The sequence below is a fragment of the Ursus maritimus genome, unplaced genomic scaffold (genome assembly GCF_017311325.1).
Source record: "Ursus maritimus isolate PB19 unplaced genomic scaffold, ASM1731132v1 scaffold_15, whole genome shotgun sequence".
Lineage (NCBI taxonomy): Eukaryota > Metazoa > Chordata > Mammalia > Carnivora > Ursidae > Ursus > Ursus maritimus.
In genome coordinates, this window is record NW_024423897.1 from 44,127,051 (window position 1) to 44,145,177 (window position 18,127).

Sequence of the window (18,127 nt, forward strand, 5' to 3'; positions counted from 1 at the left end):
ATTTAAAACAACTGACCAATATCCATTTTATTCATTGTTTTTCTACTTCTTCCAGAACATCATTAAATAATTTTAGTGGGCATTATCTTCTTATTTTCAATTTTCAATAGACTGCTGCTAGTGATTTATCATTAATTTGTTTAATAGATTAGTTTAATAATCATGTTCAGGGTTCTCTTTAGGTCAAATTAATGTAGTTTCTTTTCTTCTAAAATAATCCATTCCTTTATGTTGAAATATCCTTTTGGAAATTCCTTGATAATATATGTATCATGTGATTATTTTTCAAGTAAAGTGAGATCAGTTATAGCATTTTACCTTACAATGGACAGCATGTAGGCCCGAACGTGGCTTAGATTTAACTTCTAGTATTACTTGAGATTCTTTATTAAATTAGATTTTCTGGGCGGGTTTAGAGGCAGCCAATTAAGTTTGCACTTTTTAACATACATTCTTGTGGTCCAAACATGTGTTACTAAGATGGGGGAATCACTAGAGTTATGGCCTCACTTTCCAATTCTCTGACTCGATTTAAAAAAAAAAATGAGGGGCGCCTGGGTGGCACAGCAGTTAAGCGTCTGCAGTTGGCTCAGGGCGTGATCCTGGGCCCCACATCAGGCTCCTCCGCTATGAGCCTGCTTCTTCCTCTCCCACTCCCCCTGCTTGTGTTCCCTCTCTCGCTGGCTGTCTATCTCTGTCGAATAAATAAATAAAATCTTTAAAAAAAAAAAAAAGAAAGAAAAGTTTAAAAAAAAAATGAGAAAATGCAATGCAATCCATTAATACACTGCTCATAGGAATCTTCCTCTTTGTGCCACTACATTTTAGTTATAATTAAGAGTTCTATAAATCTTACTGTGCCCTACTTCTGTTTCTCATTCTTTTCCATGGAAATTGCTATTTCTGAATAGGTTAATTATAATAACTTTGGTTACTATTTACTGGTTACTATTTTTCAGTATTTTTTCAAGGAAGAAAGCATCTGAGTGATTGAAAATCAACAACTTGCATTGCAAAAAGATGGCCACTAAAATTTTTGGTAACTATGATCTTGATCCTCTGGATTAGGGGACTGAATGTGAAGTGTAAATCATGACTTTTTCCCTTGTTTCAGTACAATTCCGTGTGCTAAAATTTGTATGCCATAAAACGAAAGAGGGGTAGTTTAATTTTTTTCTCTATTCAACACTATAGTAGATTTTTTACAAAAATGATTTCAATTATCCCACTCTCTGTAATCATGTCCTTTGCAATTTGATTTTGCAATGCTTTCTATCAAGAAAAGGAGTCTCTTCCACTCTTTGAATCAAAGTTGTCCTGATGATTTATTTTAGTTAATATAATGTAAAGTGGCAGGTTTCCAGTTCTAAGCCATAGCCCCCAAAATGTGAATGTTTCAACTCTCCCTTTTGAGTCCCTTCCCTTCCTGTGGGAAAATGTTGGAGGAAAGTTGTTTTCCAGACATATCCATTATAGATCAGCAATCAGCAGAACTGCCTATAGGTAACTACAGACACATGAGAGAGCAGAGCTGAAACCAGAAAAGCCACTCAGCTTATCATTGTAATAATGAGCCTGACTCCACTTTTTTTTTGACAACTTTTTTTCCTAAGATTTATTTATTTATTTATTTATTTATTTATTTATTTACTTACTTACTTATTTGAGAGAGAGAAAGGAGAGAGAGAGCAAGGTCGAATATTGGAGAGGGAAAGAGAGTCTTAAGCAGATTCTGCACAGAGCATGGTGCCCAAGTAGGGGCTTGATCTCAGGACTCCGAGATCATGACCCTGAAACAGGACCTGAGCTGAAACCAAGAGTCCAATGCTTAAAAACTACACACCCAGGCACCTCGACTGCTAACAACTTTTAAACCACAACTGTCCCTCTTTTCCCTTTGTCTCAAACCTGGAAAAAACTGATAAGAATATCTGTGTGCTCACTCTGTGGTGCTGGCAGGATTTGAAACCATGGCTGTACTCAAGAACCGCACCCTGACCTCATTCCCTAACCACTATAAAAACCCCAAGCCAGCCTCCTTTCCATGGCCTCCTGAGACATTTTTAGACCACCATGGAAGGCTCCCCTGCCCAGCTCCTACCAGAAGACTTCATTTTATAAGTAATAAATTTATTATGTCTTCTTTTTTCTATGTGTGGTATCATCTGTCTTGACTTCTGAAATAATTTTGGAGTGGGAGGGGCTGATCCATTCTGTTTCTAGAGAGTATCTAAAACAGCCCAGACTTATGAGTCATATAGTAAATATTGTTTTAAGCCATTGAAATTTACAGCTGTCTTTGTGATTTATATTTAAGCAAGATTCTGTTTAGAAGTATATAGGATGTTTTTGTTTTTGTTTCAGGATTCTGGTATATTTCTGTATATGAGCATGGATGATCTTTTTCAATACCTCATAAGCATTTAAAATAACAATGAGGAACATTTCATGAATGAGTATCAACCAAATGTCACTCTTAATGAAAAACCTAAAATGAAAAACTAAGGAGCTCTATTACTTACCTATTGCTGCAATAGATATTTATTACCACAAAATCAGCAACTTAAAACAATACACATTTATTATTTCACAGTTTTATTGTAAAACAAGAGTCAAGAATTGTCTTTCCTGGGTTCTTCCCTTAAGGATCTCACAAGACTTCACTCAACATGTAGGATGGGTTTGATGTCTCATCTGAGGCTTGACTGGGAATGGATCCACTTTCAAGATCATTCAGATTATTGCCAGAATTCAGTTCTGTGAAACTGTAGAACTAAGGACTTCATTGTTTTGCTCTCTGTCAAAGTCTTCCCTCAGTTACCAGAGCCTCTCACAGTTATTTGCTAAGTGGAGTTCCCCAAAATAGCTACTTGTTTGGTCAAATTCAGCAAGGTAGGGGCTCCTGGGTGGCTCAGTCATTAAGTGTCTGCCTTCGGCTCAGGGAGTGACCCCTGCATGATGGGATCGAGCCCCGCATCAGGCTCCTCTGCTGGGAGCCTGGTTCTTCCTCTCTCACACCCCCTGCTTGTGTTCCCTCTCTCGCTGGCTGTCTCTCTCTCTCTCTGTCAAATAAATAAATAAAATCTTAAAAAAAAAAAAAATTCAGCAAGGTAGAGAGAGAGACACTCCATCAAGATGGATGCTCCAATTTTATGCAATGCAATCACATATACATAATCACATACCTCCTGTCACTTTTATCATTTTCTATTGATTAGAAACAAGTCACATATTCTACCCACATTCAAGGGGAGGAGATCACATAAGGGCATGAATGTCGGGAAGGGGGATCATGGAGGTCACCTTGAGACTCTGGTTGCAAATAAACTAATTGTCTGCAATCCCACTTGTTCATTTAAACCACAATCTACTATATTATTTCTGGCACAAAGGGAATTATTGAAGCTTGATTAGTTAACAGTTTTCTCAAGTTGTATGATTACTAGAATTGTTTATTTTCTTTTTTTGTTTATTTGATTATAGTACTATGGAAACTTACACGGGAGTAAAGTTTTGGTTAAGGGCATGTTTCAATATCAGCTTTGAAATGACCATTTTTAACTACAGAAAATTATTTAATAATTGTTAATGTCTGATCCTTTGGCTGAAAAAGAGTGCTAACAATGATGCCTACTTGATAGAGTATCATGAGGACAACTTAGCTTTGTTTTCAAGACAAAGGCAATACCCCAAAAAATGTTTTAATTCTTTTTACATCACTTTTTGGGCATTTAACTCCATTTTAGCCATGATTTTATAAAGTCATATATGATAAGATCATGGTCTGTGCTTAGGCATAAGTATTATTAAATGATGTTAAAGTACTACTGAATTTCCTCATGTAACTAAATGTATGCAACAAATAAATAAAACCAGAAAACAGACTCCTAACTGTAGAGAAGAAACTGAGGGTTATTGGAGGGGAGGTAGGTAGGGGAATGGATTAAATGAGTGATGGGGATTAAGGAGGGTGCTTATTGTGATGATCACTGGGTGTTGTACGTAAGTGATGAATCACTAGACTCTATGCCTGAAACTAATGTTACACTATATGTTACCTAACTAGAATTTAAATAAAAACTTGAAAAATTTAAAAATAGATAAATAAAACAAATTCCACATTAATAAAAAAATAAAAATAAAAAAATGATAGTGAATAAGGAAGCTTTATAATACAGTTTACAAATTCATTAATACAAAGGAAAATAAACTGCGTTTTAGGAAATCACATTTTTATATTTATATTAATTTGGGGTGAAATGCTTATTTAAGCATTTTCACAGTTTCCTTTTAAGAAAATTACATTAGCTTAAACTCTTTTATTAAATAAGAATGTCTAAAGGCTAGTAATTAATATTATATAATTCATGATTATTAAATATACAGTTTTTATTAGTCTTGATACAAGCTGTTTCTAACTTTATTTAATGTGTTTATTTTTTCTTATGGCTTCTAGTGTAAATAAAATGGAAACATTTTTTAATGCTAGCATTGCTTTATATAACTAAAAATGTTCTGATATAGCATAGTATGCCTATAATGCAAATTTTAATCTTGTTAAATCAATATTGAGAGTGGCCCAAATTAGATAACTGAAACATTTAGCTATTACATCCAAAAATGCAGTACATAGAATTTCTGTGTCTTCGTATTGTGAAAAGCTTAATAAATTTATGGTGGAGGGGCCAAATAAAGTCAGTCAGATACTAAGGCACACTAAGACAAAATTAGAAAATTCTCTAAGACAAAAGAAAATGGAACATTATAACTGAGTAAAAGCATGTTTAGAAAATAACTGAAGAGAATATGAACGTAATTCTAGTACAAAACTAGAACTAGAAACTTGGGATAAATAAATGTCAAAAATAAAGGATCTATTTCTTTGTTTTGAGTTTGATTAAGCCCCACTCACCACATCTTTTTCTTACTATGCTGTGTGTTTAGTTTTATGTATCAACTTGGCTAGGTCACAGTACCCAGTAGTCTAAGCAAACACTAGGTGTTGCCGTGAAGCTATTTTGTAGACAGGGTTTACATCTACCATCAGTTGACTTCAAGGAGATTATCTTCAATAATGCCAGTGGACCTCATCCAATCAGATAAATGGCTTAAGAACAAAAACTGAGGTTTCCTAAAGAAATTCTGACTCAAAACTAGTGTCAATTCCTGCCAAGTTTTCAGTATGCCAGTTTACCAAATTTTGGACTCAAGACTCCAAATTAACTCTCGTCTGAGTTTTGAGATTGCTGGTCTAACATATGGATTTTGTAGTAGAAAGCCCCAACAATCACATTAACCAATTCCTTAAAATAAATTTCTTAACACATATACATATAAATACACACACATGTATAAATATGTGTGTAAATATAAATATACATGTTTGTGTGTGTAGATCTATCTCTCTACTTAGAGAGATAGATGATAGATAGATAGATAGATAGATAGATACCTAGATCTGTGTTTAGATATATCATATTGGTTCTCTGAAAAACCCTGCCTGATACAGGCATCAATCCTAAACCAACTACTCACTTTTATTCAAAAGTCTTGACCTACCCAAACTTCAAAAACCTTTTTCTCTCCACCATCTGTTATGTACTATTACATATTCTGCTTTAATGTCCCACCCCATTTTTATATTTATTTATTTTCAGTTTGTTCATAAGGATTGCTAACCCATTGCAAGTTGGTGCTTTTGGGGAAAGTTAGACTTTGTAGCCTTATTCTTGAGCTAAGTTCCATAGTAGAATCGTAATGTCAAAACTTCTCAACTCTTTGATCACTCCCCAAATTAGAGGAATATTCTGCACCCAGTTCAGTTTCTTTTGGTCTGCCCCTTATATATTTGATATCACCCCATATACATCCTTCATAACATTTCTCACAATTATAGATCGTGTATATAGATGTATATATTTTTTAAGTTTTAATTTTTGACTCCACCAACTAGGCAGTAATACTCATGAGTTCAAGATTCTTGTCTGTCTTGTTTATCACTGTGTGCCTCGTTCTGTGCAGGGTTTGGACATAAAGTTGATCAAAATATATTTATTTAAAGAGCAGCGAGAATGTGTTTCACTGATAAAGACAAGTGATTTTTCCTTTCTTCATCAGCAGAAACTTTCTCCATTAAAAACACTCCTATGCTCAGTCGTGCCTGGGTGGCTCAGTCAGTTAAATGTCCCACTCTTGATTTTTGCTCAGGTCATGATCTGTGAAATGAAGTCCTGCTTGGGCTCCACCCTCAGCTGTGAGTCCCTCCCTCTCCCTCTGCCCCTCCCCCCAAAATAAATAAGTAAATTTTAAAAAACAAAACAAACAACCAAAAACAAAACAAAACAAAACACTCCTGTATTGAAACCTTATATTTTCTGGGTGATTGAAAAGAGGAGGCAGATACATGACAAGGTAGTTTGGATTCCTCCAGCCAAATTTCAGGATGTAGGTTTAGTTTTCTTGAATTATCCTTAATTGATATGGTACCAGCTCTTGGGAGGTCTTTCCTATGTCAAAAAGAATAGCTCAAGTGGATCAACAAGTTCAAACGAGGTCTTTACACAATGCCAGTTAATGGTATGCAGATGTAGCTTCAGCTCCATTAGATTCTCTGAGGCTGATTGGATCTTGGTCAGAAGGCTATACTCATCTATTCTTTATTCCTTTTATTACCATGTGAAATGCTATTGTTTGAAGCTCCTGACCTCATCTAATGCCATGACTCATCTCATTCTCTTCAAATCTCCCTGTCCATCAATCTATCAGCTTGTCCCCAGTAGGACTGCAGGAATAGCTGAGGACATTTCGTTATTTTCCTTTAATAAGAGTATATGTTATTTTTTTTATTCATGTGGCATTTTATTTTTGATTTTTGAGTCTATTTAGGCAATCAAATTATCAGTATTTAGGCTTTTATCTCTGCATTCTCAGTAAGTCAATCATAATACATCTTCAGGCAACGTGGGTAGAATAGCATTTGTGTGAATGTTCAAAAAGAATAGCATAAACAACATTTCAGGATACAGTTCTATTACAAATGGATGAATAAATAAGCGAATGGATGGGTGGATGGATGACAGGAGATGGTAATGAAACACTAGTGTTATAAAAATACAACACATGTTCAAACTACAATTTGATCCTGAAAAAGCAACAGGCAATGTGGAAAGCAAAATTTGATTGGTATTCTTTTTTATGTTAATAGTGTTAAAACACTCTACTCTCTGATGGATGTCTGTCAAGAGTTTTAGGGAAATCATGTTTTTCACTATTCTACCATTCTGCGATTTATCCAGACTTTAAGTTTATCCATCTATTTCTGTTTACACTTTAAGAAAAACATTACATTTGATTATGTAAGTTGCTGAAAGTTTTACAGAAAACAGGGGACAAATTTAATCTGAAAATACAGGGCCTTTGACTCTATTCTGCTGTCCTTTCCACTTGCTCCAGGCTGTCACATTAAATATGTCTGAAGTAGAGTTAACTAGTCAGAGATAGTGGAAACCATTAAAATTTTGGTTTTGAATCAAAGGCGTAAATGTTCCAAACACAATTTAAAATATATTATGCTTTTGTTTTAATTTCATAATATCTTCCCTATTGATATTTTAATAGAATAAATTTAACCTATTTTACTGGATTATTTGACCAAACAGATTTGCAATACCTTTATTTTTTATAGTTGCAATTAAATGGCTTTCATTAAGTAATGTATTAAGGTATAGTTTCTCCAGTTATGAAGTACATGATTGCATAATTTATTATGACCATTTGATGTTTTTATTACAGAGTTAGTGAATAATGGAACACTTTAATAATTATAGAATTTACAATGGTTATACTGTACAGTATACTTGCTACTATTTTGAAATGGTAGAGGCATAATTTGCATAATTTACACTCATATGATTCACTTCTAAGTGTAATATGATGCACAGTACCAAGCTGATTAATTTTTCCTTGGTTTACTATCCAGAGTGTGGTCAAAGTTTTAGTGAATTAATTTGACCACCATTATATGTAATGGACTGAAGTTACATTAATCTACTAAGTGATATCCCCATCAAAGCTTATGAAGAACTAATTCATCTGAATGTGAACTAGAAAAGTTGATTATATTGTCGACACAAGGAAAGAATACTATGCATGGTTTTATAACATAAACTTAAACTTTACCCTATATAAAAAGATTATATATACATACACACACACATACACACACATACACACATATATATATGTTTAAAAACACCACTTAATTTTTTATAAGGTGATGGGAGCTGAGGGAATGTGGTGGGTAGCATTTGTTATAGAGAAGGCATAATTATATTAACTCAAGTGTAACAAATGTCTAAAATGTACTATTATTAATTTTAATGCATAATAAAATATAAATTACAACTCAAAGAGAATTAAAACTGAAGATTATAAAAGATCATTATAGATTCAATTTGGTAACCCTTTCATATTCATTAATAATCCTCCAAGTGAGAAATCATAAACAGTAGGAGTATACCCTCAGCCATAAAAATCATTTAAATTTTCTACCCTAGTTCTTAACTTTCCTTAATAAAATGCACACACACATATACCCCTTCACACCACCCACATAAAATTTAACATGAGTAATTTTTAGAGAATATATAAATTAAATATAAAATTATTTCTGATACTCTTAAAAGAATGCCTCTTGTAAGACTATGCATTTTTTTTAATTCAATGGTTATTTAAATAATTCTCGGAACTTTTAAATATATGGCAATGTTATGGACTGAATGTTGTGTCCCCCCCAAATACATATGTTGAAATTTTCATCCCCAGTGTGATACCTGAAAAATATGAGTAAGAAATATACTGCTCAAGTTTGAAGTATTATGAAAAAAATGTTTATAGTAATGTCACTTGAATGCGAAGAGTATGTAGGTTTGAGAGAATTACTTATAGTCAAATATTAGGCATGTCCCTCCATTATGCAAAACAAACCCAGGTGTAAAATGCTAATATTGAAATAATTTGAAGTCATATTAAAACATAAAATCCAAGGAAAGTAAAGCTCGACAGATTTACTGCTAAGAAATTGACTGTTTCTATATTACAATGACCATGAATAAAGCTAAAAGCAAGTAATGAAATCAGGGAGATATTTGATTTTTTTTAATATTTTCACATAATCTTTATTAAATTTAAAAAAGTAATTTTTATTAATAAGGAATGCACTCCTACTATGATAATTTGCCAACTTTCTCTTACCTTCCCACCAAGAAGATACATTTCAGGCCCTGAAATTTATTGTCCCACACTTTTCTGGTTTTTTTTTTTTATCTTTCCTTCACTCTTCACAGACACATTTAAGAAAATTTTTTACAAAAATATAATTATATGTATAAAGTGTTACCATCTAAACTTGTTTCTTTTTGCCACTGGGGGAAAAAATATCCTAGACATTTACTTATATTGACAGATATGGATAAAAAAATACTATCTATGGCTGCATAATTCTGCATAGAACCTAACTCATATGGACCAAATTATTATCTATGGCTGCATAATTCTCCTTTCATTGTAATTTATTCAAATATTGCCCTGTTGATGGATATCCACATTATTTCTAAGTTAAATGTAATTTTATGACTTCTGGGAATATGTGAGTTTCACCCTGATAATTGGCTTGTTTCCTGAAAGCAAAAGGGAAGGGGGGGGGGAAGCAAAGGAGGTAAACCATAAGAGGCTTTTAACTATAGAGAACAAACTGAGGGTTACTGGAGAGGAGGTGGGCTTGGGGAGATTCTTGGGAGATAGGTATTAAGGAGGGCACTTGTGATGAGCACTCCGTGTTGTATGTAAGCGATGAATCACTAAATTCTACTCCTGAAACTAATATTACACTATATGTTAACTAACTAGAATTTAAATACAAATTTGAAACAAAAACAAACGAAAAAACAAAAGCTCCTTTCGGAACAGATCTGTGGCTCATTTGCATACTGTAGCTTTGGTCCAAGTTTCTGTGAAACTGCTGGCTTTGTCCTGCTTCCACCACATACTTCTCTTAGAAGCCCAACCCAGGAATTCATTCTGCCTTCTAGAGGCACACTTATCTTCCTCAATATCTGACCTTTTCCCCAATTATTTTCTTGTGTCTGTGCCATACAACTTGTCTGGGACTTCTGCTCTATTTGTGTGTGTGTATGTGTGTATGTGTGTGTGTGTTGTAGAATCCCTGTGTTGTGCTCTATTTTCTAATCCCTATTAATGTGTTCTATTTTCCCTCACTCTTTGAAATTCTGATCCTTGATTATCAGCAAAATAAGCTACAATAAGAACTGAACCCAAATACTACAAGAGTATTTGTCCATCATGAAACTACCCACTCTTATCATTCCCACTTCCTTCTATATACATAAAAAAGTCAGAATAACCCAAACCACACACCAAGACCTACATGCACAGAATATCTGTAATGAGCTAAAGAGAAGTGATCTAGTAGGAATAGGGACAGAGGGAAGATAGACACTTAAAATATTATAAGCTGTATATGCAGACCTACCTTGTAATAATTTAGAATATATATTACAAAGTAACTAGCAAGCAGCAACGTTTTCCAAAGATGCCTTTATTCACAGATTTGAAAGACTGAAAAAATGAATCTATTGTCAAAATCAAAAGTAATTACATGAAATTATATGGATATGCCAGTCATCAGAGGAATGATGTTCACCATGGCTTCACTGACGTAATGTTACAAAATAAAAAACATTAGATTGTTTTTACTCTCAAATGAAAGGGTTAGTATAACTCCAAAGCTTAAAGGGCATGACTCTACTGATATGGTTGGAAACAAAAGCACCAATGAAAATATCAACTCCTTTACTAGTTGCTGCTGTTAGAGCAGAATCATGTGTTCAGTCCTCGCTACTACTGTTCCTCACTTAGTTTGCATGTATCTGTATTTAGTTCTCCTGACAAATTTCTCCCTTTTTTGCAGAGATTCATATATGCCACAGTGAATTGATCTTAAACCACAGGCTACATAGGGTATTTGGCTGACACAGATAAAGCTGAAGAGTCTAGAAAAAGTGGCATTCTTTTTCTGCCTTGTTTCCTACCAATTCTCTTACCCCTAAGCATCATCACAGCTTTTCTTAGTCATGTCTCCTGAGAAACTATTAAACAAACATAAAAGATCACTCTTATTTTACCTGTCTTGATTTTTTATTGCAAAGTAGTTTCCCAGCTGAGTGGCTGAGCAGGGAGGGCCCTATTTGTAACTCCAACCTCATTTAATTAATTTAAGAAGAGTGAATCCAATGGGAGAAACACCAGGAACAGCTCTAGCTGCTCTGCTGGACAGGCAGAGGCTCCTTGGGGTTTTCAGTTTCCCATCCAGAACTTAGCCAACTGTGGATCACTGCAGGAATGGTACCCAAGAGAGGCCGCTGCCTGATCAGGTTAAGGATTTGAAGAATATCAGGTAATGCAGCCTAATGAAAAGAAGAAAAAATTCACAGAGAAAGCAAAAGTTAAAAAAATAAAAGTTTATTTGAAAGTCAATACAGAGAATCCTGTACTAATTACTGAAAAAAGGAAGCATATGTCTTCAGAGGGTACAATGACATAACTGCAGCGGTCTATATGTTATCAGATAAACATATGGTCATGTGAGGCAGAATGAGTGCTGGGTTGTAACGTAGAGTATCAGAAATAACATCACCATGACAGCTACATTAGAAGGAAATGCATTAATATGAAAACAGAATTCTATAGGCACTTCTAAAATTGTCTGAACACATATACATTTAATTTCACTTTTCTCTAAGGACAGAGCAAAAAATACCACATTTCAACCCAGAAATACTCCAGATGTTCAGAATTATGAAAAAGATTTGAGTGTACAAAAATGATCTTCAAATAGTAGTCAGTGGAGGACCAGGTTCACCATAAGTTCATACACCAACCTAAGCACCCAGGCAGTAAATTCCATCATCTGTGTAATCTCCAACTAATCTCCAACTTTGTAATCTCCAAATAATTAAAATTTTACATATATTAAGTTAGCCAACTATGCAAAAAACCTTTGAACTATTTTACCATAACTATTTTCAGATGAGATATCAGAGACCCAAAGAATGCAATGCAGTGTTTGTGCAGTAAGAATTAGAGCTGAAATTTAAACTCCAGTTTGAAAGTGTGCATCCTTCACCCTGGCACTGTACCACGGCTTCAAATGCTAAATGGCAATATAAGACAGGATCCGTATAAAGCAAGCACAAACGCTCCTCTCCCCATACACGTTTTCACAATCCTTAAGAATATAAATATGCAATCACATTTTAATAGCATTCTTTTATCATTTTAATGTATGGGTATTTTTTGTAGGACATTTTAAAATAAACATATATTATACTTATTTCCATAATTTCAGGGATAACTGTTTTAATTTAGAATCTGTTGCACTTTTCCCAGACTTTCCTCTCACTATTCTTTCTAATCTGTGATTTAAGAAAATCATTTTATTACTTTAGGAAAAAGAAAACAACAGAAATGGCCATTTGTTATATAAATTCAAAGCAAATACATACTCATTGTTTCAGAGTAGGAATAGAAGTCATGTTTAATTTGAATACAGATATGGTTTAGTAATATGATATTTGTCAGATTATGTCCTAAAACTGAAACTGACATTTTATTTTTATTTCAAAAATTCTCTTTTTTAGGAAGGGTGTTAGGAGACTGTTTAGGGGAAAAAAAAAAAAAAAAAAAAAAAAAAAAAAAAGCACCACATGTCTATATAGAATATAGATCTTTATAGCTTTCTGTCTAAAGAGTTTTTGTGGTTTAACTAGAAAATAAACTTTTTCTTTTCTTTCTTGGAGGATAGGTTTTGTTTTTGTTTTTCTTAGTATTTTCATTGGTTGGTTGACATTACAAAAAAAGATTGACTAAGAAAAGCTGAAAATTCTGCTTTCACAAATTTGGAATGAAATTTGGAATTTGGCAATGGAATGCACAATGTCGCTTAGAAATCCAAGTGATAATTTGTGGGAGCTGTGGAAAGATCCAATTTACCAGCTCTATGTGCAATTCAGCACCACTCTCTCACCTTAGAGAGTGGCAGCTTTGAGAGAGTTCCAATCCAATACCCTTTCCATAGAACTGGGATTTCACAAGGGACACCATTAGCAGTGGCTTCTCGGAGGGTCCTTCAGTGGTCTCTGAGGGGCAGTTCTCAGAAGGTCTGAGCTGGAGAAAAGTATCATGGCAGAAGCCACAGAGTTACTGTAGTGGCCAAGCTGTACGGTAAGCTCATGTGGGTCTTCTCAAGCAGACATCTAAAAGCAAGCACTAAGGAAAGGTTTTCAGGGGTAGCCGTTCCAAGGAAGGGAAAGCATGCCTCTGAGGACACAAGTTCTTTTTAAGTGTACATTAAATATGACTAATTTTGTATACATAGACTTGTGATTACTTGTCCATACCAGGACATGTGGATTATTGTGTGTGTGTGTGTGTGTGTGTGTGTGTGTGTGTGTGTGTGTGTGTATGTGAGAGGGAGACTATTTTTTAAATCATATTTTTCTGTATACTGTTCCATTACCTATTTCTTTCCTTAGAAATATAATATGAACATTTTCCCAAAATGTTCAAGCTTTGAAAATCCAAATGCAAAGAATAAGTTGTTTTTTTTCCCTTCTCCCTCCATCTAAAGATCTGTTACCATTTTATTCTGTTTCAAAAGAGAATTGGACATTAGGTGGGAAATTCACCTTCCCCTTATAAGCTGTTGGTACTAATATTTCTATTTTGAAATTTGCTGATCTCATCTAAAATAGCAGGCAATTACCTCCCTGCCTACTCTCAGGGTATCTCTCTCCCAGCTGTGGATATTTTTCTAAGGAAAGGGCACGGTAAGTGTCAGCTCTCGGCAACTTAGTATTACAGCCTGGTGTTTTTTTCCCCTGAAGAGAGATTCATTTATTGAATTTTTTCTTAAACTGTAAGTGCATACACGGATGTTCCGGGGAATAATAGAAGTCATAGGTTACAGTTGGTGCATTTTCTTGGGTCATCTATTATAATTTTGGTTGGTATTAAGAATGTAGAGGAAAGAAACAGGTACTTAGAAAATTTCTGAATTGTGCTTGCTTTCTGATAACTTGGTGTTCATGAGTATTTTTGATCTAAATTCTAGGAGAGATGCCAGAAAGGCCTTGGTGGAAACACATAGGCTGGCTTACACCATATGGAAATTCAGAAAAGTAACTCATTAAGTGAGCCTAAAGATCCCTGAACTTGTGTAGTAATCGTGGTTTATGCCTTGTTGTAACTTCTTTTGAACCTTCAATCAATTTTCTTTAAAAATTAAATCCAATCTTTTACTAGACTGTGGAATACTAAGAAAAAAAGATGAATTCTACACAAAGAATATATTAATAAAAAGAAATTAAAGAAAATACAAGAGATATATTATTTAAAATTGCTTTCAATTGGGGTGCCTGGGTGGCTCAGTTGGTTAAGTGTCTGCCTTTGGCTCAGGTCATGATCTCAGGGTCCCAGGATTGAGCCTCCTGTAGGGCTCTCTGCTCAGGGGGAGTCTGCTTCTCCCTCTCACTCTCCTTCTGTGCTCTCTTTTTATAAAACCTTTTTTTAAAAAATCTCTTTAGATTATCCCTTTTTATTATATCATCCCAACAATTTTTTAATGTCGGATTGTTATTTTAAATGTATCACTCTCATTTGTTAGAAAACAATAAATGCATCCACCATTTTTAAAGAATAATTTTAAAGAGTGAAATTATTTAGCATGAATTTAAGAATATTAAGAAATAGACTAGATAATATTCACTTCTGCAAAGTATGAAATAATGAGCTAAGAATAATTTGGGTACTATCCCACAAACTAAAATTTTGAAGATACATTTTTTTTTTAAGGCAAGTGTTCAGAAATTCATAGAGCTGGAACTTTTTTCAGTTCCTGATAGGCACAGCATGTCAATGCAAGTTGCAGTTAGGCAGTCCTGTGCATTAATTAGAAAAGGTCAAGCTGTGCAGAGGAAATGAGTGTAGTTCATATGGGTGAGAGCTTAGAAAGTACAAGCTGTGACAATGAATTCCAAATCTTAACATCTTAACTAATTACCGGTGGTTTCTCCAAATAAAATGATACTGAATGTTCAAGCATGCTTAAGAAGAGACTTTCTATCTTAGATAGAAGTCTAAAGAAAATGATGTGATTTTTAAAGTAATTTATAACTTGTGATATCCCTTTTTCAAAAATGGTGCCTTATGATTTTAATAACATACTGTGAGACAAGTAGGTCATTATTCCTATTTTATTGAAGAGAAAAACAAAACTCAAAGAGAATTGGCAACTTGTCAAGGTCAAACAGGTTGTAAGTGACAGAATGCATGGAAGCTTGTCTTCTGTTTCTTTGAAATATTTTCAAAATATGATATATTTTAAAATCAGCATGGTATTTTGTAGGGGTCCCACCAACTCATTTATGTAAAAACTCTTATACAGAGCTTCACAAGTTTAGATAAGTTGTAGAATGCTTCAGAATTATATTTAAATTGTTGCTTTACAGGGTTAATATTTTCAAAATTTCAAGTCAATATTAAACCAATATATTCTTGTTATCAGTAATTCCTAGTTATTTTAAAACTCCTTTATCAAAAGTCATTTGTGGGCAACTCAGAATCATAGAGTTTCTTCAAAAAATGTACAGAGGCAGACACTTCCACTAGTTAAGATCCATGGAGCTTGGTGTCCACCCCAAACCTACCCTTCTGGGCAAAGAAAAGAGAAAATGACATAGGGAAAGTCTCGGGGAAAAAGAGAGAGTTGGGGGGGCGAGGAGCAAGAGGAGAAAACAAGAGAAAATAAGTTTGTCTTTTCCCACTTTTTTAGAAGGAAAAGCAAAGAATAAGGAGGGGACAGAGTTCATTTCAGAGCCTTCTCCTCCACTCCCACCCTAAACCCTTAGGATCAATATCCAAATGATTATGGATTACCTGAAGGAAGATGCAGATGGCCTAGAAACCTAGAATTTCACCACTAGGGATCCAAAGAGGATCCAGCCTTAACGTCCTTACGGTATCCATTACATATAATGAAAACTTCCTATGCATCTAGTACGGTACTAGTACCATTCATAACGCATTGAAAGAATGGTCACTTGGATAATCTTCTATGTTCTATGGTTCAGATGATGAAGCCTGGTTCCACAAAGCTTGTCATTAGACTGAGAGCCCTGTATTAGAGAAAGAATATGCTTCTTTGAGTGATAAATTGCTTTTTATCTCAGAGTCCACTCTGGATGACCAGAGTTCCAAGGCTCTGATAAAGAGACTTTAAGGTGGTTGCGCCAACCGCTGGACATATAGATGCCTGCAGACAGTGTGAGTTTTGAGCAACTAGTTTTCATCATTGTTATGGTTATCTATTGTTGCAGCTACAGCCACTCTTTTTAGTTAAAGCAAAATCAGTCATGGCATCAATACTAATTATAAACAGATATGTAAGCTCAAGTTTGCATAAAGGATCAGCTTCTCTATAAAAGATATAAGGTATTCTATCATTATCAAGAAACTATTCATCTTCTGGTTGAATAATCTGAAATCCCTTAATCTTTATAAATATTTTTCACTTTAATCATTTAATCCTTTTAATTACTTTCCTTTGTACTTTCCCAAATAATTTATCTCAAGTTTTAGAAACTAGAACTGAATAGAGATATTTATTATACCTATGAAAGTTACTAAAATTATATGATACTCTAATATTTCCTACATAGTTATTTCTATATTGTTAGTATATATTTCTCATTATTTTTTGCATTAATGTTAGTAACTAGTGGTTAATGATAACTCATATTCAGTATATTGCTTCTAGATACTGTATTGCCAATTTTTTGTTTGTTTTTCTTCTCCATTGCATCTTTTTCTGTTAATTTTTAATTTAAGAAACACTGATTATGTCCGGAAATTCTCAAATTCATTTCAAATTTAAATGCTCTTCCGTGAATGACAAGAATGTCTTCCATTCTGTGGTTATTTAAGTACTCATAAAGATTGCTTTCTATGGTAAATTTCTAATGAAAAATTTAAGTACTAAGTCAATGATGTTCTTTTATAGACATTGTCTGATGTACCCTTCTGAGCATTTTACTCTAATAATAGATATAAAGAACTAACCATCTTCTGTCCCTCAGTATTTAATGATTATAGTGCTCCTTAAATATCAGCCGTACTCATCATAGAACATATAAGATAAAACCATACTTCTGTAACTGTAATCCTTTGCCTGATTCGTAAAACAAAATAAAAAAATACCTCAGTGATATCAGCTTCCATATATATGCATTTCAGAATAATCTAATGACTAATTTTTATTTCAAATCTATATAAAAATTATATAAAGAAAAAATAAATCAGGAAATGTTATTACTGAAACATCAATGTCACAATTGTACCACTTTAGCCAGTTGTGAAAGCTCTATGGAACAGAGAAGGATTATAGACTGACAGATAATAATATTTATGGAACAATAAGTCATGGACTAGTTTTTTGCTGCTTATCTGTATCAGTTTTTAATCGGTGGGTGATGCTCACCTTAGAACTATGATCTACCAAGTGGGTGCTCGGTGATATCAGAGGAAAAGTAATGATTTAACTCTGCATGTATATATGACATTTATTTGAAATAAAATTGTATTGATTCTTTTGGATATTTCATTATGTTCTTCAAAATATACTTTGAAAGTGTGTACATTTCTTAAAAGGACAATATTGGCCAATTGATCTCAAGCAACCTTGAATGAACAGAGTATAAATTGTCATGTCATTTTTCCATTATTTTTAATTTTTAATTTTTATTACAACAAGCTCTATTACAGTGTGTGATATTTTTATATGTGTTAAATCTTCACTTTTTTCCAAGTTCTTCTACTGTCTTGTGGTATGACTTCTATTCATAGAAACTAAACAAATTATTAATAAATGGTTCATTTAAATTTAATCTTTTGATAAAAGGGGTAACATAAATATTGACCTCAGAATGCCATACATATAAATAATGAAGAGTTCTTGAATTAGGAATGGATAATATGGATATTTACAAATATTTTT